At 43.3% G+C, this 25,905-nt stretch overlaps 1 protein-coding gene and 2 long non-coding RNA genes across 6 annotated transcripts in view; 2 read left to right on the top strand and 1 right to left on the bottom strand.

Moving 5' to 3' along the window:
* The window catches only part of LOC131502695 (uncharacterized), a 126,596-nt gene extending 110,522 nt beyond the window's left edge, over positions 1–16,074 (top strand). Inside the window, exons 3-5 of one of the 2 annotated variants that reach the window (XR_009257123.1) lie at positions 4,413–7,702; positions 13,677–13,744; positions 15,996–16,074. This is a non-coding gene — a long non-coding RNA (uncharacterized LOC131502695). The remainder of the gene's footprint in view (positions 1–4,412; positions 7,703–13,676; positions 13,745–15,995) is intronic. The other variant, XR_009257124.1, reaches the window with a different exon arrangement.
* WIPF1 (WAS/WASL interacting protein family member 1) overlaps positions 1–25,905 on the bottom strand; it is a 124,871-nt gene that overhangs the window by 59,151 nt on the left and 39,815 nt on the right. For 2 of the 3 annotated variants that reach the window (XM_058713576.1, XM_058713562.1), the window contains exon 1: positions 21,881–22,064. The exons of the other annotated variant lie outside the window; for it this stretch is intronic. The gene's annotated coding sequence lies outside the window, so the exon portion shown is untranslated. Of the gene's footprint in view, positions 1–21,880; positions 22,065–25,905 lie in introns of those variants that run through there. 3 annotated transcript variants of the gene reach the window in all.
* On the top strand, positions 19,156–21,457 carry LOC131502702 (uncharacterized). Its single transcript, XR_009257128.1, has 2 exons — positions 19,156–19,617; positions 20,672–21,457. It is a non-coding gene; the product is annotated as an uncharacterized LOC131502702 (long non-coding RNA).

Genomic DNA, 25,905 nt, shown 5'->3' with positions numbered 1-25,905 from the left:
TTTTATGCTCACTGCTTTGTTTTCATTCACCCGGATGGGCTCATTGCCTCTCAGTAGGCTTGTCGCCATCCCTCCCAGGAGGAGGATAGGAAGCCACTAGTCTCAAAACCCTCCAAGGCAGAGAACAGGACTTCTCTTCTAGGGCACTAAGAAGATGCCCCAAAGCCCTTTGGGGGTGGTCTCACCCACCTGGGGAGTAGAAAACAGCGCTGATTTTCCAGGCTGCTTTATTCTCGCGGTTAAGGAGCAAACAGAGAGAACAGCAATGGTCTGAGAATGTTTTCGGAGCAGGTGCATAGTGAACTGAAAGAAAACAGGCTTTGAGGCAAGGTCTGATTTCTCTCTGAGCAAGTGAGAAAACAAAACCATGATACCTATCATTATGCCCAAGTTCGGTCACCACAAGATGAGGATGGCACTGTGACGCGAAAGACAGCCGTGCCAAGAGTCCCCACTGAAGCTGCAGCAGAACCGAACACCACACCGAACGCGCTCTGAGTATCCAGCTCTCGTCGGCAGGGAGCTCACGGAGAACCAATATGAAAGATGACCGGTGTGAAAGTTCATTTTCCAAAGTACAATGGCTTCTGTACACACACCTTTCTACTCCTCTGAAACTCCTTCCTGCCTCGTACAAAATCCTCTGTGGAGGCCCATTTTTAGCATTCTTCCCTAGCAGTGTCTGCTGAATTCCCTTCAACCTCCAACTGCACACCGCCGAGATAAGGGCTCCTTCTTTGGCTTTGTTCCCCCCTCATATCTTGAAAATACAGATGAGCTTCTAAATAATACTGAGAGATACAAAAAGATGAAGCATCTCAAAATCTTTACAGGCATAAGCAACACACAAAAGGTTAAGCAATGGAGAACAAGAGCAGTACACGTTCTACTCTGGAGTCGTTAAAGATTACTGTTGGTGACGTGTATATGCTCAGTTTCAAAAATGCCGACTCGAAGGGGTACCTGGCTGGCTCGGTCGGTGGAGCACGCACCTCTTGATCCTGGGGTTGTGTGTTTGAGCCCCAATTTGGGTATAGACGTTACTTAACAATAAAATCTTGAGGGGCTCCTGGGTGGCTCAGTTGCTTGTGCGTCTGACTTTGGCTCAGGTCATGACCTCGTGCTTCGTGAGTTCGAGCCCCGCGTCGGGCTCTGTGCTGACAGTTCAGAGAGCCTGGAGCCTGTTTCAGATTCTGTGTCTCCCTCTCTCTCTGACCTTCCCCTGCTCGTGCTTTCTCTCTCTTTCTCTCTCTCTCTCTCAAAAATAAATAAACATTGGAGTGCCTGGGTGGCTCAGTCGGTTGAGTGTCCGACTTTGGCTCAGGATCTCACAGTTCAGTTCATAAGTTTGAGCCCCGCTTCGGGTTCTGTGCTGACAGCTCAGAGCCTGGAACCTGCTTCAGATTCTGTGTCTCCCTCTCTCTCTGCCCCTAACCTACTCTCATTCTGTCTCTGTCTCTCTCAAAAATAAATAAATGTTAAAAAAAATTAAAAATAAAAATACAATCTTGCAAATTTTTTTTTACTTAAAATGCAGCTTTTAGAAAAGATTTAAATTATAATACGACTGTATTGTACACAATGTTACTCAGGAAAGTAACCGGTACACATTACTGCGCTGCTAGAATTTTGGGTTTTTACAAAAATAAAGTCCATGAAAGGACTAGGTCACCTCAGAGATTATTTTCCTTAAGTGTAACTCCTCCCACCCCTGCTACTCCCCGCAAAAGCACTCTTAAAAATATAAGTTCAGAATTTAATAAAAGTGAAATCAGTTTTGTAATGCATAAGTCTGGGAATATTAAAAATCACTATGAACTTAACAAAGTTAGATATTTTAATTGTTTAAATGTTTACTTAATTTTGAGAGACACAGAGTATAAGCATGGGAGGGGCAGAGAGAGAGAGAGAGAGAGAGAGAGAGAGAGAGAGAGACATAGAATCCAAAGCAGGCTCCAGGCTCCGAGCTGTCAGCACAGAGCCTGATGTGGGGCTCAAACTCATGAATGGTGAGATTATGACCTGAGCTGAAGTCAGACACCTAACTGACTGAGCCACCCGGGCACCCCAATAAGATTATGTATTTTAAATCTCTCATTCTATTTTCCTTAACATAAATACAAAAGTAAAGTACTTAAAGGTTTAGGATTTACCCTTGAGATACTATAAACTATTATTATCTTCATGATAAAAGAAACTTATGAATCTATGGAAAAGGGAATAATATTTATAAAACATATTAGTAAAAGCACTGTATATGTTTGTGTATTGACATTCAAAGGTCGTTCATTAATAAAAATATTTAAAGTATAATAAAAGGAAAGTTAAGAGTGGTTTTACTCAAACTTGCATTTTCCAAAAGGTATCATCTGAAAGTACCAAAGATTAAGTAGAAATCCACATTCAAAAAAGAGTTCCATGGAATTCTCAGAAAGAGAGAGTCGCAAAGGGTCATCTGAGGACATTATTTTAGCCTAAACTTTGAGAATCATTCAAACGGGGGAGCCAGTGCCCGATATTGACAAAGTGCAGTTTCTGGCTGGCAAGCTCAGATGCCAGCCCACCACCCTATCTGCCAAGATGAGTGGATGAGAAGTCATTTCATGAAGTCATGCACAAACATGAAATGCACTGTAAAGGTCTGCGGCCATCCCTCCATCATTGCTTTGCTTGCTTAGGCTGCTGGCCAGCAGGGATAGCTCCCTCTGCAAAACTGTTTCAAAGTAATGACCTGGAGGAAGTGGTGTGCTGATACCATGAAAAAAAAATCCCTCAAACACAAAGATAGTTCAAAAAGCATCTGTATATGGCTCAGAGGAAACAAACAGCTCAGCTAATTTCAACTCAAAAGAAACATGAGAGACCAGTTTACCTTGGCTGTAGCTACACACACACACACCGGAAAACTGAAGGGTGGCGATTATCTAGTGATTCTGTTTTGTGCCAAAGGGGATGAAAGGGCAGGGTTATCCATCCTGGGGTCAGGATGGAATAACAGAATATATCCCGCCCCACAATGCTTCAGACACAGAATGACGTGTATATAAGAGGACTTCTTCACACTGTTCTCTCCTTGAGACAGGGAGGGGTGCCCTGGACCTCGGCCGGAATGGTAAGTCTGATGTTCCTTCCTGAAGCCACTGGGAGATCAGAAGCTAATTCTGAGCCTCTCACACATGGTCTCTCCATCACTGGAGCCTTTCCATGGATTTTCCTTCCACAGTGGTGTCTTTACAGAGCTAAGAGAGGAGCAGGGCATCTAAAACAGTTGTTTCCTGTGTACATCGTGGGCTGAACTCCATCTACAATCTTTAAAAGATGACCAATACTGAATTTTCAACTCCCGGGCATTTAACAATACTCTTCAAATGAAGTGAACACATCATCGACAAAGATCACATTCTATTTGGTTTTAAAAACCACTTGGAGCTTTCTGTAAACACAGCTACTTTTCTGAAAGAATAGGCAATGGTTGCTACCAAAATCTTAAAATGATCCTTATTTTATTTTCAAATAACCTTATTTGAGAAGGTCACTAGAGGTAGGTATCAGCAGAAGGCTAAAACTGTTTTCTCAGTCCTGTTTTGTACTGCTATTTTGACATCTTTGTTGCTAATTGGGTCAGGATGCCCAAAAGCCCTTTGGTTTTGATCACTCGAGGAAATGCACCTCACAGCAGAAGACCTAGTTATTTTATTTGATTTCCAGTTTTGTGAAGGGAAGACAGGAAAGAGTGACGACCTTTAGTATCAGAAGTGTGTGTTGTTGACTTTCAGTTGGGTAGTGAGATTTTCAGTTCAAAACATTCAGTACCCAGATCACATGTGGTGACAATTAAAATGTTTTAAATGATGCTTTTCCTTCTTCCAGTGCTGGCCATAATATTCAAGCTGGGCACAGGAAGCAGAGATTTTGTCTCAGCTCAGTAGCCGACTTACAAGGGCAGCTCCAAGCTCTGCAGTTTTTGCCATTTGTCTTTCTAGGTGGTGCACCAGTCAGCAATCCTCTGCAGCTCATAAAACCCAACATAACCTTTTGGGATGCTCTGGAAAAAACACATTGGGTAATAAGGGATAGAATGCTTTCTGTTCAGTGTTTCCAGTGCTATTTTCTGGCCCAAAGAAATACCAAATCATAGGCATCTACAAAAAAGAGAGGTGGCCCAGAAATGATCTTGCATAGTCTGTGAGTGCTGACTACCCCCCCATCCCCACCCAAAGGTTCATCTACCTGTGTCCTGCTGTGTGTTTCACGCAGAGCTACACAGGCATTGGAGCAAACGGCCATTTCTACCAGGCTTGACTCAACTCAACTTCTAGGGTGGCCTTAAAGTGAAAATAAAAGTGCCCAGAATGATCCTTAGCACATAGTAATGGCACAATAAATGTTAACTATTATTATTATTGTTGCAGGAAATGAAATGGCATTGTCCTGATCACCTTGAGGATGCGAGGAGGGGTGAAAAGATGCAGATCCATGGCAGTGACAGCGAGACGAGTATGGTCTAGGAGAACATGAAACTTGGACATTAATGTCCTCCCTGTGAGCTTTCCCCAAAGGTATCCTTTAGCTATGGAGCTAATCAGAAGGCCCATCGGCATTTCCATGTGTAGTTTACACACCACACTGGTTTCTTGGCCGGTCCATGGCACAAAGGGAATTGAGTAAGACATCACGACGTAGACAAGCTGCAACGTGAACGCCACAGAGGTGGGAAGGTCATGGCCCACAAAGGCAGAGATTCGGTGAAGGCCTCTGAGGTTTCACCTCATGTCCACAGTTCTTAGTCACACAATTTCCTTTATGGATCTGAACAGTAACAAACGGGCCTTAGAAAACGAATCAGTGTGCCAGGTGGAAAATGCCAAAAGTCATCTTGTCTCTCCAAAGGGTTAAGCTGCTTTTCCGTTTTGTTTTTCTACCCTTTCTTTATTCTTCAAGCCCTCTTTGCTGAATAATTTAAAATTCACGGTTACAAGGGCTTCCTTTGTGCCCACATTCCCCTGCTGAGATCAGATGCAGCTGACCCCACCCCAGTCAAGGCCAACTGGATGAGGGCAGGACCCTGGCCCAAGTCTTCCTGCTGGAGAGCACGCTGTGGGATGGCCGGGTGTGAAAAAGCCTGCTCTGCTCGAACAAGGCAGTCTGTTTCCTCCTCGTCTCAGAAGTATGAACTGGGAATCATGGGGACAGGTAGGCAGTCAGTCATACCAGAGAAATGAGAGGAGACAGGAATAGCCAGTTAACTGGTGGACATAAGAGAGGAGATGATCCGTCTCCTGGGACTGAGGGCACATCGTGATTTTTCAGGTACCTAAACTGTACTGTAGTCTTTAATAACTCTAACAGTAGCAAAGCTAACGGTAACAATAATAGCTAGCATTTATTGTGCCCTTACCATGTGCTAAGGATCATTTTAGGAATTTTACAAGTATTCATTCATTCAATTTTCACAATGACTCTTGATGATGATGATGATGATGATGATGATGATGCTGATGATGGCACTGAAGCACAGAGAAGCTAAGTAACTTGACCAAGGCTACACAGCTCATAAGTGGCCCAGACACAATTTGAACTCAAATGGCAGGGTTCCAGAGCCCATCCAGCGTGTGCCTCCCTGTGGGGTAGTCCTGAGTATCCTGTGTTCTTTATTGCCCATCCTTACAATAAAGCTCCCCTATTAAGGAGGCCTGACAGGGGGTCTATTTCTTGCTCCCTATTGCCTCACAACTAGCATTTTTCTTGGCTCCGCTCATTATGAATCTTAGTAACGTAAGCATACATTTATTAATTCAAGAACTATTTAATGCTTACTGTGTGCCAGGAACTACTACTGAGCTCTGGAAGCTGACGAAGAATCCGCCCCGTTCCAGCTCTCAGGAACCTCTACTAAGTAGGGAAAGACTCGGTCTGCACACACCGCCACGCCAGAAAGAGCTTCCAGTAATTATACTGTATAGTCATACTTCTACGACCTTCTGCAGAATCTACGGGACATATTGTCTTTGTAAACACACTGTGTCCTATTTTTGAATAATGATATATTGTATCCTGAGCTCATCGTTAAAATAACGCCTCAAAAGAACATCTTAAATATCACCAAAATAGAAACAGACAGGCAAAGACGGCTTCTTGGAAGGTCTTCCCAGGATTCTGTGTCAGTCAGGCCAAGGGGATGGCAACACCCATGCGCACACTGGCTGACCTATAGGCGGCGCTGCAGTGTCCCCCAGAGCCTGAAGGTGCCTGAGAAATACGAACCATGGCCTCCTCCTCTGTCCGATCATATTTCACTGCTGGCAACTTGTTCACGGCATCAATCCCCATTCCCGCCAAGTGGGTATTTACTTATGTCTACGGTACTTGCAAGACGGTGCTCTCAGACACCAGGTGTCACTCTTCTCATCTTTCCAAACTGACAGCACCAGCACGCTGCTTTGCACCTGACAGGTCTTTAACCCGTTTTAAACGACCGTTTTGTAACAGTATTACACCAGCACCAGTCTATTGTGGGAAATGCTGAACTCAAATTTAAAGGAGAGAAATTACGTATAATCCTACTAGAAGTACACGTTAACTTTTTGGAATATTTCCTTCTGGTCTTGATACATATAAAATGTTTCAAAATGAAGATGATAAATACGCAGTTTTGAATCCAGGTTCTGTTAGCCTTTCCTACCGCTAAATACTCTTTGAAAACATGATTTTTTAATGACTGCATGGAATTTCGACACCAATTTATTGAACATTCTCCTATGGCTGGTCATTTACTTTATTTCTTACTTTGCTTTTATAAGTGTGCTAATATCAACATCCTTATACACAAATTCTTGTGTTCAGTTAGGTTTATGCAATAGAAAAAGAAGTATTGGATCAAAGAGTTTGAACAATTTAAACTCTTGATACGCAGTGCAAATGGTCCACGGGGAAGACTTATACTCCCTCTGGCCTCATGAAAGAATGAATGCCCCATTCACCATACTCTCGCCAACACCGAATATTACAGTTTTAGAAAATCTTTATCTTAATTTGGTTTCTTCAGTGGGCCGTAACAGAGCCTACATTTAAACCCTACGTTCCTAAGAAAAGTGCAGATGGGTCACTTACAAACAGGAGCAAAAGAGCCTATGGGCAACAGTCCCCACCTCAAGCCCTCGAAGCCATAAAATACTTTAGAATTTTAGAAATGGCAAGTACTTTAGAGGTCACTGAGCAAACTGTTTCAGTTTATAAATAAAGTAACCAAAGCTCAGAGAGATGAAGTGACCTGGGAAACATATTTGAGTTCGAACTAGAATCTAGTTGTCTGGACCCGTGGTCTTGACCCATAAGCCATTTCTTTAGAATGGGCTGATAACCTATGGAAGCAACAAACCATTGTTATGAGAGTGAAAAAATAGAAGGAAAAATAGTATGAGAATATATTTGAAAACGAAACCGTTATTGTTCTAAATTGTTTTATCTTCATGACACCAAGTGAGAATAAGCTGTTTTACAGACAAAGGCAAAAACTCACATGTGAGTGTTACTCTATTCTTAAGATCCCTGCTTACATCTAGAACAGATAGTTTTTTCTCCTGGAACCATTAAAATATTCAGCATTGATCTACCATTCTCTCATCGAGCCAACATTTACTAAGAATGTACTGTGGCCAGGCATGGTGCCAGGTACTGGAGCAGCAGGGGGGAAAGAACCAAGGTAAGAAATGAGGGATTTATTCTGCGGGGGAAGTGGGCAGGAAGGCATGTGAGCAAATGCTAATGCATGTGACTGGGCGGTGACGGGCTACACAAGGTGCCGCGGGAGGGGGCAGAGCAATGGACATGGAAGACATCACAGAGGAGCTGACACATGAGCTATGCCTGTGCTTGAAAGTAGTCTACTGGGCGGGGTGGGGAGAACAGCAGCCCAGTCAAGGCTGCTCCTCGGATGGGCCTGAAACATGGCGGCTGCACACCTCATCGAACCCTCACTCTCCTATGAGCAGACTGATGCTGTTCACTGGATGTTTCTTAGGCTGGTGTATATTCTGACTGGTTAGCACTTGTGCCTATCAGCTGTTTGATATTTAGATATCACCTCTGCCTATAAAGACATTATTATCTTCACTTAAATTTTCCAGAGGTTACAGAGCTGATAAGTTTGTGATTTGGGGTTTTAACTACAAACCCCACAAGGCAGAAACAACTATAACACCTAGCATGAGGCGTTATATTTCTTATTAACTGGTCAATTTTCTTTTTTTTTTTTTTTTAAACAATTCTTTTTTTTTTTTTTAACGTTTATTCATTTTTGAGACAGAGGGAGACAGAGCATGAGCGGGGGAAGGTCAGAGAGAGAGGGAGACAAAGAATCTGAAACAGGCTCCAGGCCCTGAGCTGTCAGCACAGGGCCCCACGCGGGGCTGGAACTCACGGACCGCGAGATCATGACCTGAGCCGAAGTCGGATGCCCAACCGACTGAGCCACCCAGGCGCCCCTAACTGGTCAATTTTCAATTAGGAGCTTATATTTCTTGTTAACTGGTCAATTTTCAGTTATGAACTTGAAAAGCCTGATGACTTTAAGAGATAAGAACTGGTAGATTTCGGGGGCACCTGGGTGGCTCAGTTGTTTAAGCATCTGACTCTTATTTCAGCTCAGGTCACAATCTCATGGTTCGTGGGTTTCAGCCCTGTGTTGGGCTCCACACTCACAGCGTGGAGCCTGCTTGGGATGGATTTTCTCTTTCTCCCTCTCTCTGTCCCTCCCCTGCTCGTGCTTACACTCTCTCTTTCAAGATAAATAAATTAAAAAAAAAGAACTGGTAGATTTCTGTGGTGGGGATGCATGGCATCAATATGGCTAAAACAAATGTATTATAAATCAAAATATGTGCTTGTTTATTAATGCACTAAACAGTACAATCTAGTGGCCAGTCTAATAATGACTATGATTTTGAAGTAATAATGAGGGCAAACGATATTTGGAGATACCTGAAATTGTACTATATAAAAGCTACTCCTACTTTTTAATTGAATCATATTTGACATATAACATTATATAAATTTAAGGTGTACAATATGTTAATTTACATATTGTAACATAACTGCCATTGCAGTAATAATTAGCACTTCTGTCACATTATACAATTATCCTTTCTTTTTAGTAGCTGGAATAATTAATAGTCTCTTAGCAAGTTTGATAAGTATAAAAGAATATTGTCTATATTCACCATACTGAGTATTACATCTCTACGACTATTTACTAGTCATAGCATAAGTTATCTATTCTTATGCAACAAATTACCCCAGAACTCAGTAGCTTAAACAAACAAATATATTATACCAAAGCTTCTGTGAGTCAGGAATCTGAATACAGGTTAGCTGAGTGTCTTTGGCTCAAGGTCTATCACAGGACTGCAATCAAGGTGGCAACTGGGGCTGTGTCCTCATCTGAAAGTTCAACTGGGGAGAATCTGCTTCTATGCTTATTTATGTATTGGCAAGAGGAAGAGGAACTTACTTGTTGGCTATTGGTCAAAGGCCTCCTTCAGGTCCTTGCCATGTGGGTCTCTCTTCAAGGTAGCTTAAAACATGGTAGTTGGCTTCCCTCAGAGTGAGCAAGAGAGTGACAGAAAGCCCCCCTCATGGACACCATAGTCTTTTTATAACTAAATCTCAGAAGGACATCTTATCCTCTCTGCTGCATCTCATTCACATGAATCACTAAAACTAGCCCCCATTTAAAGGGAAGGATTTAAACACAAGTATATTTAATTCCAGGAGGTAGGAATCATTGAGGGCCATCTTAGAAGCTGCCTACCATAGGGTCACCTGAGTGGCTCAGTTGGTTAAACGTCTGACTTCGGCTCAAGTCATGGTCTCATGGTTTGTGGGTTCAAGCCCTGCATCGGGCTCTCTGCTATCAGTGTGGAGCCTGCTTCAGATCCTCTGTATCCCTCTCTCTGTCCCTCCCCTGCCTGCATGGGCACACACTCTCTCTTCCTCTCAAAAATAAACATTAAAAAAAAAGAAGAAGCAGCTGCCTACCACCTAATGACAAAATATCTATGACTTCTATCGGTGATGATACCACAAGTGCTGCTAACACTATTGCGGTTTGTGGGTACATTCACAATTGAAGGAAATGCAAAATTTCAGTTAGAGGTTAGTGAAAATAAAGACGTTTTATTCCCCCCACCGCCAACTCACAGACTTTAGGTTAAGAACTCCTGTGTTAAAGGATGCAGCGCATCTCTCACCATCTAAAAATCAGTCTGATGCTTTGTGGATAGGCACAAGGATTCCTCACATACCCCTGGAATCCACTATGTGTGGGCATTTACTGTGTTTGCAAAAGATTCCATTTTTGTTTGTTTGTTTTTAAACCATGCGGTACTGTTAGTCCAGCTCAGAAATAAATCGACTTTAAAAACTGTCCCCACAGCTGCAAAAGGCAAGTGTTTGGCACTAATAAATCAGGATTAGTGGAGCTTGGCTTATAATGAACCCTTCACCTCCCCTGGGCAGGTGGTCACCAACTGATCTATGGGAACAAATAAGCCATGCTTTGAGGTAATAACCATTTTTCTAATGCTACGTAGGACTCGGGAAGAAAGCAAGTAGAGGGAGATATTGTATTCCTGCAAAATTCAATCTTCTTAAACTTGGAGGCCTCTGAAAACATGAATCAAAATTATGTTTCCAGGGCCACTTGCTTGACCTCTGCTTGTTATTACCTTTCCATTCATAACTACTGGGGGGGGGGTTTCCTTCTAGATAGTGAAGGATGCTATCAACATGCCCATATCAGAGAATCAGTGAACATGGAGCCCAATTATACATTTAAATTTTACCCTCTTGGACCCCAAATGAAATTTGGCATCACCTGCTCACAGAAATGCCTTCACTGTTCCATTTTGGGGGGGCGAGGTGGGACAGGAGTTATATTCAAAATATGTAACAGCCAATAAGGCACAGTCACTAACCAATCAGAACGATGTCTCACAGTCCTGGGCACCCCATGCTGTACTAGGCACTAATGCTTAACTACTGAATTATGAGACAGGTCTTAGGGGTTGAAGGGTGCACTCCAGTTTCTGAGATCAGTGATGATTCATCAACTGATACTGAAGCTTGTCAATATTTTAATAACCAGCATGGCTGTACCACTGCAAAGAGTATCAACTGCTGAGGTGGGTGGGAACTGTTCCTCCCCCCGGGTTCCCGTGGAGGGTTACTAGTGTGGGAGTTGACTCTGTCACCTTTCAGCACTCCATGTGGCTTCTACTGTGGGGACAGAGCCCAACTCTGCTTTCTGAGCCTTGAGCTGAGGTCTTGGAGTCTCTTGGAGTCCCCCACTCAGGTCTCCTCAAGGCTCGCTGGCTGTAGTATCCCAGCTCTCAGGCACCTGCTAGGAACAGCCTGGGACAGCTGTGTCAAGCTGGCACCAAAAGACTTCTGTGCAAGATGGCGTTGGGTGTTTCCCTGCAGGTTTGATGGAGGGGCATGTTCTCTGTCCACAGGTGTCATACCACCCAAGAAGTCCCACCACTGTATGGGGTATAGGACAAAAAAAAAAGAGACTTCTTTTTTTTTTTTTTTCCATGTATCCTCTCATTGCAAGGATTAGTTTAACAGCTACCTGAAATTCCTGATTGGAGCCCCAGTGTTTTCGGTGTATTTGGATACACCTAAGAGGTCATTCTGCATTGTCTCTTGGTCTACATTATTTTACTAAAACGCTCTAGTTTGTTCTACTTTGCTCCATGCTTCTGGAAAGTGGATTAGGGAAGGCTTTAGATACAGACAGGCTTGGGTCTGCATTCTGGCTCTGTGGGCTGCGGTCTGGTCACTTCACCTCTCTGAGGCAATGTCCACTTCATACAGTGCCTCCCTCATAGGCTGGTCAAAAGTCTAATAAGATGAAGACATATTTGATAGATGCTCTTCTTATAAACCGAGCACAAGATCAAGAATAAAAACATTTAGGGTGTATTTGGGGTAGGAAATGCCAGTGTACCAATCTAGGTACTTTAAAAATAGATGCTTGGGGCGCCTGGGTGGCTCAGTCAGTTGGGCGTCTGACTTCAGCTCAGGTCACAATCTCACGGTCCGTGAGTTCGAGCCCTGCGTCGGGCTCTGGGCTGATGGCTCAGAGCCTGGAGCCTGCTTCCGATTCTGTGTCTCCCTCTCTCTCTGCCCCTCCCCCATTCATGCTCTGTCTCTCTCTGTCTCAAAAATAAATAAACGTTAAAAAAAAGACAAAACGTAAATTAAAAATAGATCCTTTTTGTTCACTCGAGCTGACTAAAAAGCAGACAAAAAGTGAATTTAGAGATTAAAATGGAAGTTTTGCGCAGACTTACAGCCAACTCATAAGAACTCAGAATTCCTCCTATTGAATGAAGATAACATACCTTCTTTTCCCCCAGGAAAATAGCTAGCATAGGTTAATTCATTAATACTTACATAACGATCTAACATCTGTCTCAATGACACTAAATGCAATTTCAATTATCAAGATATTTACGTAAATGTAAAAAGATGAAAACCATAATATTTTCTCTAATTGTCTTGACATATATGCAAAGAAAAGCTTGATTTGTTTAGATATTGAGCATCTGAAAAAATAAACCTTGCTTTTGCCCACTTTGCTAACTTTTTTTTCTTAAAGTAATTATGAAATCACTGGGGCTTACGCAGCGAAATGCAAGGCCTGAAACAAAACTGACCCTTCCACTCTTGTTTACCCAAGTGAACATTGTCTGATTTCAGTCCCAGAAATCAGTCACTGAATAAGTCCTTCTGCAGAGTCTCATTCTGTGTTTTTTTTTAATTAAAAAATTGTTTTTAATGTTTATTTTTGACAGACAGAGTGTGAGTGGGGGCGGGGGGGGGGGGGCGGTAGCGGTTGGGCAGAGAGAGATGGAGACACAGAATCCGAAGCAGGCTGAGCTGTCAGCACAGAGCCCGAGGCGGGGCTTGAACCCACGAGCTGTGAGATCATGACCTGAGCTAAAGTCAGACTGAGCCACCCAGGTGCCCCCCATTCTGCATTTTTAATAGGAGTTTTAGAAGCTACAGATGTATTCAGGAGTAAAATGAAACCATTAAGACCATTAAGAAAGATGAATTCTTCTAGGATTCTAACTCCTACGTTCATACGTGTATATCCAACTGCCTACTCAACATCTCCACGCGATGTCTGTTTAGCAAACCACTCGGACCCAACAAATCCCCAAATAAACTCCATATATCTCTCCCCTACCCCTACCTGCTCTACTCACAGCCTCCCCCAGTCGGGTGGCATTTCCTTTCTTCCTTTGCTTCTTTGTAGTCTTTCTTGAATCCTCTCTCATGCTTATTATTGTTCAATTTCACAATTCATCTTGTTGGTTCTACCTTCAAAATAATCAAACTCAAGGCACCTGGGTGGCTCAGTTGGTTGAGCGACGTACTTTTGATTTCGGCTCAGGTCATGATCCCAGGGTCATGGGATTGAGCCCTGTGTTGGGCTCCGTACTGAGCATGCAGCCTGCTTGAGATTCTCTCTCTCTCTCTCTCTCTCTCTCTCTCTCTCTCTCTCTCTCTCATCCCCTCCCCCTCTTGTACGCTCTCTAAAAAAAACTTTTAGTGAAAAAATTGAAAAAAACACAAAATAACCAGACTCTAATTACTCCTCACCACAGCTAATGCTGCCACCCTGGTCCAAGGCACCATCATCTCTCATGGGAAGATTGCAACAGCCTCCTAACTGGTCTGTACCTTCTCTTCTTGCTCTCCTACAGTTTATTCTCAATATAGTAGCTGGAGGGTAAAAGCCAGATCATTGCCCTCCTTTGCTGAAGTCCTCCCAAAGCTCCCTCCTACAAAGGCCACAAGGCTTTCCAGAATCTCACCGTCCTCTTCTCCCCGCCTCACTTACTCTGTCCTCATCACACTGGCTTCTGTGATTCCTGGAATATGCCAGGTGCGCTCCCGCCTCGAGGCCCTTGTGTTTCCCCCAGGTATCTGCAAGGCGAATTCTCTCACCTCTGCTAAGTGCCACCCCTAACCACCACACTTTGATCCGCATGCACCACGGCATTCCTGCTTCTCCTCGCCCTGCTGTACTTCTCTTCCCAGCGTGCTCATTACTTCCTAACACAACATACTATTTCATTAAATGTATTGTTATTGCCCACGTCCCCAACGAGAACAAAAGGTCCACATGGAAGTCATTCAGTAAATATTTCCGAATTAAGGGAAAATGCCCTCCTCACAAAAAAGGCCAAAAGAAAACAACAACAAACCCATAAAACAACCAGTATCCAAAAAGGGTCTTACAATGTCCAATAGGACCCACTTATTATATATCATTTCCTTTTTACAATGCTTGTGGCTTTAGGAGGAGGAATGAAGAAGTAGGACCGGCACTGGGAAGAGGCTGCTGGTTTGCTCAGGAAAGACCCTTAAGAGGGGCATTACAGGGGAGGGGGAGAGCACCACACTTTGAGCACAGGGACTTTGTCACAGAAGTCCTAAAACCTCACTTTTCTTTTTTTTAATGTTTATTTATTCTTGAGACAGAGACAGCGTGTGAACAGGGGAGGAGCAGAGAGAGAGGGAGACATAGAATCTGAAACAGGCTCCAGGCTCTGAGCTGTCAGCACTGAGAGAACTGTGAGATCGTGACCTGAGCCTAAGTCGGACGCTTAACCGACTGAGCCACCCAGGTGCCCCCTAAAACCTCTCTTTTATCTGAGAGCTAGAGGGATCAGACCCAAAATGACTGACCCACATTACAAATTCACAGGAGGCTGCCGGGCACACTGGAATTTATAAATAATGGCATTTCTTCCCAGTGGCTATGTCCACTCTCCAGAATATACTCTTCTGAGGTGATGGTACCCAGGAAACTAATTCAGTGTGCAGAAGGCGGTTTAGGGATTTTGGAATCAGGGCTAAGGACGGGTAAGCCTCCCGAGGGCTACTCAGTTTGGGCCACGGTAAGCCATGGTCTTCATCTACGCTTCACAATGGACAACCCCTCTCAATCCATATTCATGTCCACATGACTCAGAATCCCTCCTCCTGGTCAATCGTGGGCAACCACTGGGAATTTTTCCTCTATGGATTTTGCTCTATGAGGATTTTCACTGTTCACTGGGCACAAACTTTCTCTGGGTAGGCTGGATTAGTTGTTTACATATATATATATATACATATACATATATATATGTATATACATATATACATATGTATATACATATATATATGTATATATACATATATATATCTCATCTGTACTATAATACTTATATTATGCTTATCTATACATTATACATTTGGGAGTTCATTAACTCCTCAGTCTCTTGGTCCACTCCTACTTGGCAGGAGTGTGGTCCCTGTAGATGGTGTCCCAGAAGGGCACCGACATCCAGACTCCCCGTCCTTGGGGCCTCTCAACCCTGCAGCGGGTGGACCCATGCTGCAGTCAGGAACCTTGGTCTATGCTCACTACTCTCACTAATTAGCTATTTTGACCAAGATAAATCACCTCTAACCTTTCTGGGCTTCAGCTTCCAAATCTGAAAACAAGAAGATTGAACTCTTGAAGGTCCCTTCTACTTCGAAAAACCCAGGGTTCTATTTCTGACCTACCTCTTTAAGTTTTAAATAATGACAACGGCATCTGAAAGCCTCTTTTCCTAAACTTTTCCCAAGGCCAGATGTTCCTGGCACTGACTTAGGAGAAAAAAAATAGTTTTTGAATAACCTAACATTTTTGTCTTTCAGAGCAAATTATCCTCTGGCCTTTTCAATTCTTTTTCCCCTACTGCTCCCTCTGTATGAATCTTTAACAGAAGTTTTAAAAAAGTAAACTATCTACTCTTCCTGATTTGTCAGGGTTTATCTTGTAACAGCATTATTTTTTTTTTCCACTTTAGTATTCCTATATAAAACCTCTCCAACATTGTTAGTCCGGTAACTGTGTGCCTCAGCCCCAATTTGTCCCTGTTTTGCAGGAAGGTTATTAAATGCTCTGGGGACGAGGAACAAAAAGCTGAGAGACCAGGCTAGAGAAGGAAGCAAGCTGTCCATACACCTGAATTTTCACGAGGTGAGGGGCAGGGAATGGCAGGAGAGTGAGAGGAGAAAGAAGAGAAAAGGCAGAAGGAAGGAGAGAGAGAGAGTGAAGGCACACATTGCTGGCTTTGAAAGAGGTTTTAGGCGAAGCCCTCGTGGCAGTTCATCAAGAATGTTCATTTAGTTAAATGACTTCTGGAACTGGGACTTTCCTAAGAAGCCACACCGCAGTTAGAAGGCAGAGTTGGAACTCCAATTCCCTTCCTCCCTGTGTAGCCTTCTGCATGGCAAGCTGGCGAGGTGCAACGCAGCCCCTCTACTGACCCCACACCCCGTTTACAGGACTCTGGATCGTTCTACAGGCCTTTAAAGCCTATAAGAAAGACCAAATCTTTCTACAGCTGGCCTGGAAATCAAAGAAGTGGCTTCCGAATCACCATGTAATCACCATTTTGGGTAAATCAGTGATTTACCCAAAGAGTAGCAGTTCGTTAGCAAACCTCCAAATGAACCTGTAGGGGTAATATATGCACAACCTCCTGGTCTAAGATTAGCTGCATATTCCAAATAATTGTAGGTCCCAAGATATCATCTAATGACTTTTGGTTGAGGAAATATATGCCCTAAAGAATTTTTGCCCTGTTAAAAAAAAAAAAAAAAAAAAAAAAAAATATATATATATATATATATATATATATATATATATATATATATATATATATATTTGTATGTACCTGTGCATGTGTGTGTGCAAACATGTGTCCTACTGCAAAGAAAAACCTCTTTGTTTTTAAGCCACACTAGGATTACAAAACAGTACAATGCGAGAGCTTAAAACATGACATATTATTAAAATCCAGACACAAACAAAAGTAGAAAGGAAGCCTAATTCCTACCAGAAAGCATCAAAACAGACTCTGGTAAGTCACTTCTAATTAGTATTGAGAAATTACAGTCTTAGTGATATGTAAGTACCTGGTAGTGGAACCGGCAGAGTCCTGCAAGCCAGGAATAGGTGCCTCTTAAATTGTGTGGAGTGCACCATACAAGGTTCCATTCAAGGACTCATCTTTTCCCAGTTTATTATTATTAATTTCTGAAGTTTATTTATTTATTTTGAGAAAGAGAGAGAGTGTGCAAGAGAGAGAATGAGAAAGAGCATGAGTAGGGGAGGGGCAGGGAGGGAGAGAGAGAGAGAGAGAGAGAGAGAGAGAGAGAGAGAGAGAATCCCACTGATAGTGTGGAGCCTGATGTTGGGCTCGAACTCATGAACTGCAAGATCACAACCTGAGCCGAAATCAAGAGTCGATCGATGCTTAACCGATGGAGCCACTCAGGCGCCCCACCCCGTAGTTTATTATTTTTGAGGAAAAGCCTTCTCTGTCCTTTCATAAACAAATAAATGCAACCCATTCTTGTCATTTTCTGATGCCTTTTTGGTGGGGAGGGGACACTTAGAGGCTTTTTTTTTGGGGGGGGGGGAAACAGCACCAACTTTCCAACTGGTGAAGAAAATGGGAAACTGAAAGGGCACAGTGAAAAATCAACCAAGCATGTGGGCAATCCCTTCCTCAGAAACATCAGAGTACACATAAGTGTTAATGATGTTTTATTTAGAAGACAGCACCTTCAGCCAAAGAAGACCACAGAGCAGTGCATGAGGCTGTCCATCATAACTTCCCTACCATTTCCTTCCAGAAAATCTATAATCTAAACAAACAGCATGGCCATGGCTCCAGAATAGTCTTACTGCCTTGCTTCTTTTCTGGGACAACAGGCCAAGTCGTCTTTGGGTCCTTATGACCCAGAAGAAAAATACAACATTTTGTTTGAGGCATTCATGAAGGAAAATGATACTGATCTTGTAATCTGAGGTATCTTCAAGCCTGTGGGTTTAGAGGGAGGGTGGTATAAGAAGACATAATTACTGGATGATTCTCAGGAAGTGTGTTTATTCCTGCATGAAGTCTGGTTTTAGTCAACAGAACTGAGGAAAAGGCTTTTTCCTGAAGATTACGTAGTCAAAAAGTATAAATTATGGAAAGAATAAAAAGCATTACCCCATGCTATCTCTTCTGTTTCCTTTATTTTCCTTGCCTTCATCCTTGTCAGCTCTTGAAAACTGAACTGCTTATAAGCTGAAAATCACAGAGATTTTGTCAAGCATTCCAGAGTCAAGATAAAAATCAATGGTGTTGAAAAAAATCGCATTATTGAACCTCCTGGTCTTTTTCAAGAGTGTATACCACGAGAGCAACTGGCTCGTAGCAGATGATGTGAACATTAGAGCACATACAATACTTTAAAGAACTATTTCTACTTTATAGTTCCCTAATGGCTACAATATGTAAAGAACTCCTATCACTCAACAACAAAAACCAAACAACCCCATTTAAAAAATGGGCAAGGGACTGAACAAACATTTCCCCAAAGAAGATACACAAATGGTCAACAAGCACATAAAAAGATGCTCAATGTCGCTAATTGTTACGGAAATGTGGATCAAAACTACAAGATATCATCGTACACCCATTAGGATGGCTGCTATGAAAAAAACCAGCAACCAGTACTGACTAGGATGTGGAGAAATTGGAACCCCCGTGCACTGTCAGGGGGACGGTAAAATGGTATAGCCGCTATGGAAAACTGCATAGCAGTTCATCAAAAAATTTAAGGCAGAATTACCAGATGATCCCTCAATACCACTTTTGGGTATGTATACAAACAAATTGAAAGCAGGGTCTTAAAGAGATGTTTGTATACCCGGTTCACGGCAGCGTGATCGACAAAGGCCAAAGGCGGCAGCAACACAAATGTCCTCCACAGATGAATGGGTAAAGAAAATGTGGTGTATGCACATCATAGAGTATTACTCGGTCTCAAAAAAGGGCGGGGGTTCTGACACATGCTACAACATGGGTGAACCTGGAGGGCATTACGCTAAGTGAAATAAAGCAGTCACAAGAAGACCAATTCTGTATGATTCCACTTCTACAAGGTCCTCGGAGTAGCCAAACTCAGAAACACCAAGTAGAATGGTGGTTGCCAGGGGCTGGGGGAGAAGGAAATGGGAAGTTGTTTAACGGTTTAACGGTTAACGGTTTAACGGTTTACGGAATTTCCATCTACACACTTAATGATTAAGATGGAAAATTTTAGGTGATGTCTGTTTTAACACAATTAAAAAAACCCACCACCTGTGGCTCCCAATATTTCCCAGCATAATGGTGATGACAAAACTGTGATACTTTACCCACATCCAGAAACATCTCTCTGAGAAGCCCGGGGGGCTGGGCCTCCAGACTTGGTGGTGACAACTCAAAAAGATGACCAATGATGAATTCAACTGTGAAAGCTGCACTCATCAAAGTTTTGTTTTTTCTTTTCTTTTCCCTTCCAGCATGAATGTTTCGTGTATCTCACCAGCTTGTCCTTCTGGAACCCAGGCAACCCCATTATCCGTGGAGGCTGGCTCTGAAGTGTTACTCTACTACTACCCGGCATCCTGGGGAGAAGAAGCCTGCCTATACGTCAGGGTCTAGGAGAAGAGGAATTTGCAAAGTCAGTCCCCTTCTTCTTATTTAGAGAATTCAGGAACATGCCTATACAGTCCTCCTTCCTCATAAAATTCACAATTTTCTCTCAAGATAAAAGGTGACTATTTATCTCTTCCTGCGTTTGACCTTCAAACTGAACTCAGTGTTCAACTTGGCAGTAATTCCTGTCTAAAAATGACAAGCTAGAATAATAGTCCAGGTGCTCTCCACCATCTGACGTGATCTACCACCCTGTGCTGTTCCATGTCCTTTTTTTCCAGAACCACTTCCAGGTTTGGGGCTCAGAGGCACTACATCATAACATCATAAACCTTTTCTTGCATTTATAGCACAAAGGAACACCCCAAAGGTGGAAAGCTGGAGAAGGGGGTGAGAAATTGGCTAGGGAGAGAACAGACAACCCCAGAATAAATGGAAACAGCTTTTGGAAGGATGCATTAATAAAAGAGACATTAGGTCCATCTGGAAAATATTCTAACAAAAAAAAAGCCCTTTTCTACTATGTGCAGCAGATTAGCAGAATGCAAAAGTCCCTGAGCAACAAAGCTCTATGACCAACTGAAAAAGCAAAGCAAAACTGAAAGAAGAGCTCCTTCTAGGGATGTCCAGCCACCACGAAGTCGTGAGCCTCTTTTTGATCTCAGGGGCACTCCTAGTGCCGTGTGCAAGAGACCTTCCTGGTGTGTGTGCAGTTCTCCTCTGGTGTGTGTACACCTCCTTCAGGCACTGATTTGTGCACAGGGCTCCAAACACCAATGGCGTCCAACCTCCCCTCCACCCCCAACCCCGATGGAAAGGTGGGCTGCCTCTCCGAGCGAGTGCAGGGGTTCTGAAGCCACTGGGGCCGAGATCTCCAACTTGGAATCCAGCCCTATTCTGTGAGCCTCCCCTCCATTTTCTTGCACAACATGGTAGTAAAAAATGAAAAAAATGTGGCCGTCTGAGGACATAATCAACAATGATTTTTCTCTTTCATCACTGTTCTGGTTATTTTGCACTACTGGGATGTAAACAACACGTGAGTCTTCTAACCCCTCACCCCTTTGTTGTTTTTTCAGTGCAGACACTCTGGAGAACACCGTGGGCTAGAACGACAAGAGGAACCAAGAAGCTCCCAACTCAACCTCTCTTCATTACTCTCCCCACCTCTATCAACACGTTAACGCAGCCACGGAAGAAATCTAGTAGGTTTTCAAAAACATCCAGAAAAAGACTCAGCACCTTCTCTGGCCAACCTGTTCTAGTGCTTGATAACAATCCAAGAATGCAGTAACTTCCTCCCTCTAACTCAGATTCGAGACACTCCTTTTTCGTACAGGTCTGAAAGTATCAGGCCCTTGCGGAAGAGCCTTTTATTGACCTGACGCTCTTCATTAAACTGTCCCACACCGGCCAGAGGATGAATAACCTTGGACCATTGAGCTGTTTCTAGGCTCTAATTTCCAGTGCTTTAACTGTCCCTCTGGCTCGGCTCTAGACTCTTCAAGTCCTCCTTCGTACAAGTAGCATGGCTTGTGAAGACACACAGCTCTAGTGATGGTCCCCACCGCATGGCTTCTTCGGGCACCGCGCGGTGGGAGCCTGGGGCCATGCGCGCGCAGGCAGGGGACTTCCTCACCTCACATTCAGGCTGTCCCCGACCCCCTCTTCTCTACCCTTGCTTTAAGTTAATAGAAGAAAGAAAGGAAGAAAAAAAAGGGAAGGAAGAAAAGAAGAGGGCAGAAAAAATACAAAAGGGAACTAAGATGTATAAAAATATGAGAAATGCATTGTAACAGGAAATACAGGCCAAAAGATTCATTTTACCAGATGAAAAGTACATAAAAACAACATTTTTGCATTCAGACTCGCAGCATGTTTCCACACATAATATTTCAGTATTTTCCACCGCCCTTTGAACACCCCACGAGTGCCCGCAAACACAAGCTGATTTGTCCTGTTTCAGCTTTATGCTAATAGGTAAACATGAGGAGAGGCTTATAGCTGAATTCCATGAAATAAGTTAATGTTCATAAGCATGAACATCTGAAGGTTGTTTTTTAAAGGTAAAGAGGGAAGCAAGAGATTCTGAGAATTTCATTTTCACAGTAATGGCTCGATGTTTGTTCCTCTAACAAAGTGTGGCTTTCAGCTATGCCCTGGCTCTCACATTCAAAGCCAGAGCAATTTCTTCGCATTACAGAAAGACAGTTTAAGGAAAGAGAACAAGTTAGGTAGTTTAGAGTGGCTATGGAAGATTTTTCAGGGGGGGGAAAAAAAGCACTAACCTGTGTTGTTTTAATCCGCGGAAAACGACAAGTTCTCAAGTTCCCCTGCAATCTTCTAGCCAGTTTCCTGTAAATGTCGCATGTGACATTATACTTCCTCACTGCACCGTCTCTGCCTGCCTCTCTAAGTGGTCAGAGGCATGTGATAAGATCGTCTCGTTGCTTGCTTCACACTGGGGTAACCCTGCTTCTAAAGGAGACTTTGTCACTCCAAAGGGGTCCCCCAGCTTGCTTGAGGCATCCCTAGGACACAGGTAAAGAGGAGATAAGCTTGGGAGAAAGGCAGAGAAGAATAATGTCTGGACTCCTGGCACTTGTGATCTGGCAAGGATCAGGGGTAAGGGAGAGATGGGGAGTCTGGAGCCCCAGAGTCGTGGGGTTGGGGCAGCAGCTGAGAAGAGGCAGACTGCTCATAGCACATCCCCGGGGGGCTCTCCAGTCATCTGGACAGGGCCCCGCTGTGGCTGCCCTCAGGACTCCCCAGGAAGGGCCAGCTTTGGGCCATGGTGCTGAGCCCAGGAGGTCCCCAGGCTCCTCTCCGGAGGGCACCACCACGGAGAAGCACACCCAGGGCTCAGTTCACACTTCTGGATCCTGCAGTGACAAGACCCACTCACCCTGAATCTCCCCAGCCAGTCTCAAGTTCACATCCAGTCTTTTCAGTCCTGCTGTCAGGCGGTGTGCCCTAATTCTTGGTTCAGCAAACAAAGCCACGGTCCTCTCTGCCTCCCAGGCGAACTAACTGGCAGACATCCCCCACTCCCCCCGGATTGTCTCCAAAATATGCCAGGGTTTTGGCTTCCCTGTGGGATGGTGGTGGGTTCCTGCAGGTATGTGAGTCCCGGCAGTGGGGGGGCCTTGATGCTGGCCAGGCAAGAGCACCAGGCGAGTGCCCTGGTGTGAACCTCTGTGCCCCCAGCAGAGGGGCGACTGGAGAAGAGCTGAGGCAGGACGGTGCCAGAAGCCAGGGTGCCGTTTCTAGCTTTCTTGTTCCTGTGGTCAGTGCCTTCCTTTCTCCTTCCATGATTCCTCTAGCTCTGTGGAGGTCCACACACATGGAATTTGTGGATGTAGGAAGTAGTGTGTGGGAGTTAAAACCATGTCCTGGACCGAGCGGAATATTCTGCAATTTGTACAACCTGACTCAGTACAGAAACCCCAAAGTTGTTTCTATTTGGCTACCCTAGCATAATTCTTTTCTTTAAAATGCTTTTAAGAGGATTTTTTGTTTTTTAGAAAGGTAATTGTAGAAAACCTCACTGTTCCAAGTCTTGAAAATATTACCCTCTAATTCCCCAGTGAAGTTTTCGATGTGAGAACACAGAGTAAGGAAACGAGTCCTGGGATCAGGACTCTGAACAACTGCGAAGCTCTTATGTCTCACCACTTGATTGCATTTCTGGCTCTGAAAACGCGCATTAACTGGCCCACCAGTCTGACAGCTGATGGCTGGTTTTCTGATTGAACTGTGCAGTTAGAGTAGCCAGTTGAGTCAAGACGGCTATAAGCATGACAGTGGTCTTAAAATGGGAATGATGGCACAATTTTGCTATCTTAGAAAAACAAAATACTACACAGATGATAAACAACGATGACTTCATTTGAACGTATTTAGAAGTGTCGCATTGTGCGTTAAACTGCCAGTTCCATTTTTCAACTAAGCAGTGACATATGTTCTACTTAAGCCATGCTGTGTGGAATTTTTAAAGGTCTTAACAAAATGCTTTATAATTTTCCTTTAAAATCCCTAACCTGGCCTCCTGTCTGTGAATTTTTTTTTTCATTTGGTTTGGCATTTAACAAATTTTAGCAGGCTTTGTTTTTTAGAACAGGTGTGAATTTACAGAAAAATACAAAGTTCCCACTCATCTGCACCCAGTCTCCCCACCATTAAAATCTTATATTTAGTATGGTATATAAGTAACAATAAAACAGTACTGAATTTTTTTTTTTTTTTATGTGGGTCACTTTTGTTTTGAGAAAGAGAGAGAGAGAGATAGTGTTCAGGGGAGGGGCAAAGAGACAGGGAGAGAGAGAGAATCCCAAGCAGGCTCCACACTCAGCCCTGAAGTGGGACTCCATCCCACGACCCGGAGATCATGACCCAAGCCAAAATCAAGAGTTGGACACTCAACTGACTGAGCCACCCAGGCACCCCGATACAGTGTTATTAACTGAAGCCCACAGTTTATTTAGATTTCTTTAGTTTTTTTTTTTCCTAATGTCCTTTTTCTGTTCTAGGATCCCATCCAAGACATCACATTACATTTACTCATCACATCTCCTTAGGCTATTCTTGGTTGAGACCGTTTCTTAGACTTTCTTTATTTTTGATGACCTTGACAGTTTTGAGGAGTACTGATTAAGTAGTTTGTAGAATGCCCCACAATTGGGTTTTATCTGATGTCTTTCTCACGATAAGAACGTACTTACAGATTACTTGTTGGGTTTCTCCTCCTTCCTTACTGGATGCTCTGCAAGGAAAATCTTGAGGAGTATCTACATAAATTATTTGGAATTCTTCTGCATGGAAGATTTGTCTCTTCTCCCCATTTACTAATTTATTCAATCATTTATTTATATAAGTATGGACTCAGAGATACTGATTTTATACTTTGGGTTACAATTCAGCACCACTTTATTTATTTTGTTGTTCAAAGCGTTCTACTCTTGACAACTGGGAGCTCTTTCAGTCGCTTACTGGGCTCCTCTGACATACTCCTATCAGTGTTTTTTGAATTTTGTTCTTGTCTTGACAAGAGAATGAAAGAAAATACATCTATGGCCCTGAAAAGCTTTTTTTGCCTTCAATTTTCCTTAGTTCTGCCCCATGTATTAGTAAAAATCTTTTAACTGCTTTCATAAAATTAATCCTCGCCTCTACCAGCCAAGAAAACACCAAAACACCAACTGAGTGAAATTCTGCATTTCCTTAATTCCAAGATGCATGTTTGTGTTGGTAGTGGCTTTTTTCCTTCAGATTTTAACATTCCTGGAATCCGAGTGTACATTAATATCATGTCTTCTTTCCCTGCCTCCTCACCTGTCATTAATTTGATGGTACACCTTATAGTTGATGGTGTCTTGGGAATGGAGGAAGCAGAGCCATCAAGTAGTTCTTGTTTGGACCACAGACATCATTTAACGACTTTCACAGATTCTTCCCCCCACTGAACAAATATTCTGATTAAAGTGGTTTGATTTGTGGCATCTAAAGATATTTTTTAAAAACCCAAGATTTTTATGTACTCCTGGACGCATTCTAACTTTACATCAAACCACAAAATCTCATCAAGTCCTAAATACAGACAAAAGGGGGGGGGTTGTTCCCATTTTTTTCTCTGGGTTTACTCTCTGACCCCCTTTGTGTTTACCATGTCACTTTTTCAAGACTTCTCAAATCCATCATCGTTCCCGAGGAGCCGAATGTTGATGCCGAGGGGTGGGAAGGATGAGGTTTCACATTCATGGTGATGATGGGTAATGGTGCTCACCGGTCAGAGGCAGGTCAGGAAGGATGCTGTGATTCTGCCTTTCCTACTCAGGGGAGCCAACCAACTGCAGAATGGAGAACTGACCATTTCTTTCTCTGTGCCTAGGATCTTCTCTCCAGCTCAAGAACCACTACTGCATTAGCAGTACCATTCTTAACAGATTTGTTTTTTTCCTTTTAATGGATGGAGACTTGTTCAGCCATTCACCATGGGCATAGTTCCCAAATAGTCACAGGTGAAATGCCCCCATCTCTTCATCCAGGTAGGCAGAACTTGGCCACTCTAAACACTAGGTTCCGTCCCAGTCCTGGGTACCATGTACTAAGATACTGATGGTGCCCTAGTGATCTCAGTAGCTTCCATAAGAGACTGGAAGAGATGCTATACTGACTTTTTTTTAGTCAGCCATAGACTAAGCCCTTGCCACCAGCCACTTCCCAGATCCCCACTTTACAGACAAGCTAACCAAGTTAGAAAGGCTAAATAGCCTGTCCAGGGCCCCTTGATAACTTTGAAGCCAACATGTAAATT

The sequence above is a fragment of the Neofelis nebulosa genome, chromosome 2, assembly GCF_028018385.1.
Source record: "Neofelis nebulosa isolate mNeoNeb1 chromosome 2, mNeoNeb1.pri, whole genome shotgun sequence".
NCBI lineage: Eukaryota > Metazoa > Chordata > Mammalia > Carnivora > Felidae > Neofelis > Neofelis nebulosa.
This window is presented reverse-complemented; position numbering and strand designations above follow the sequence as displayed.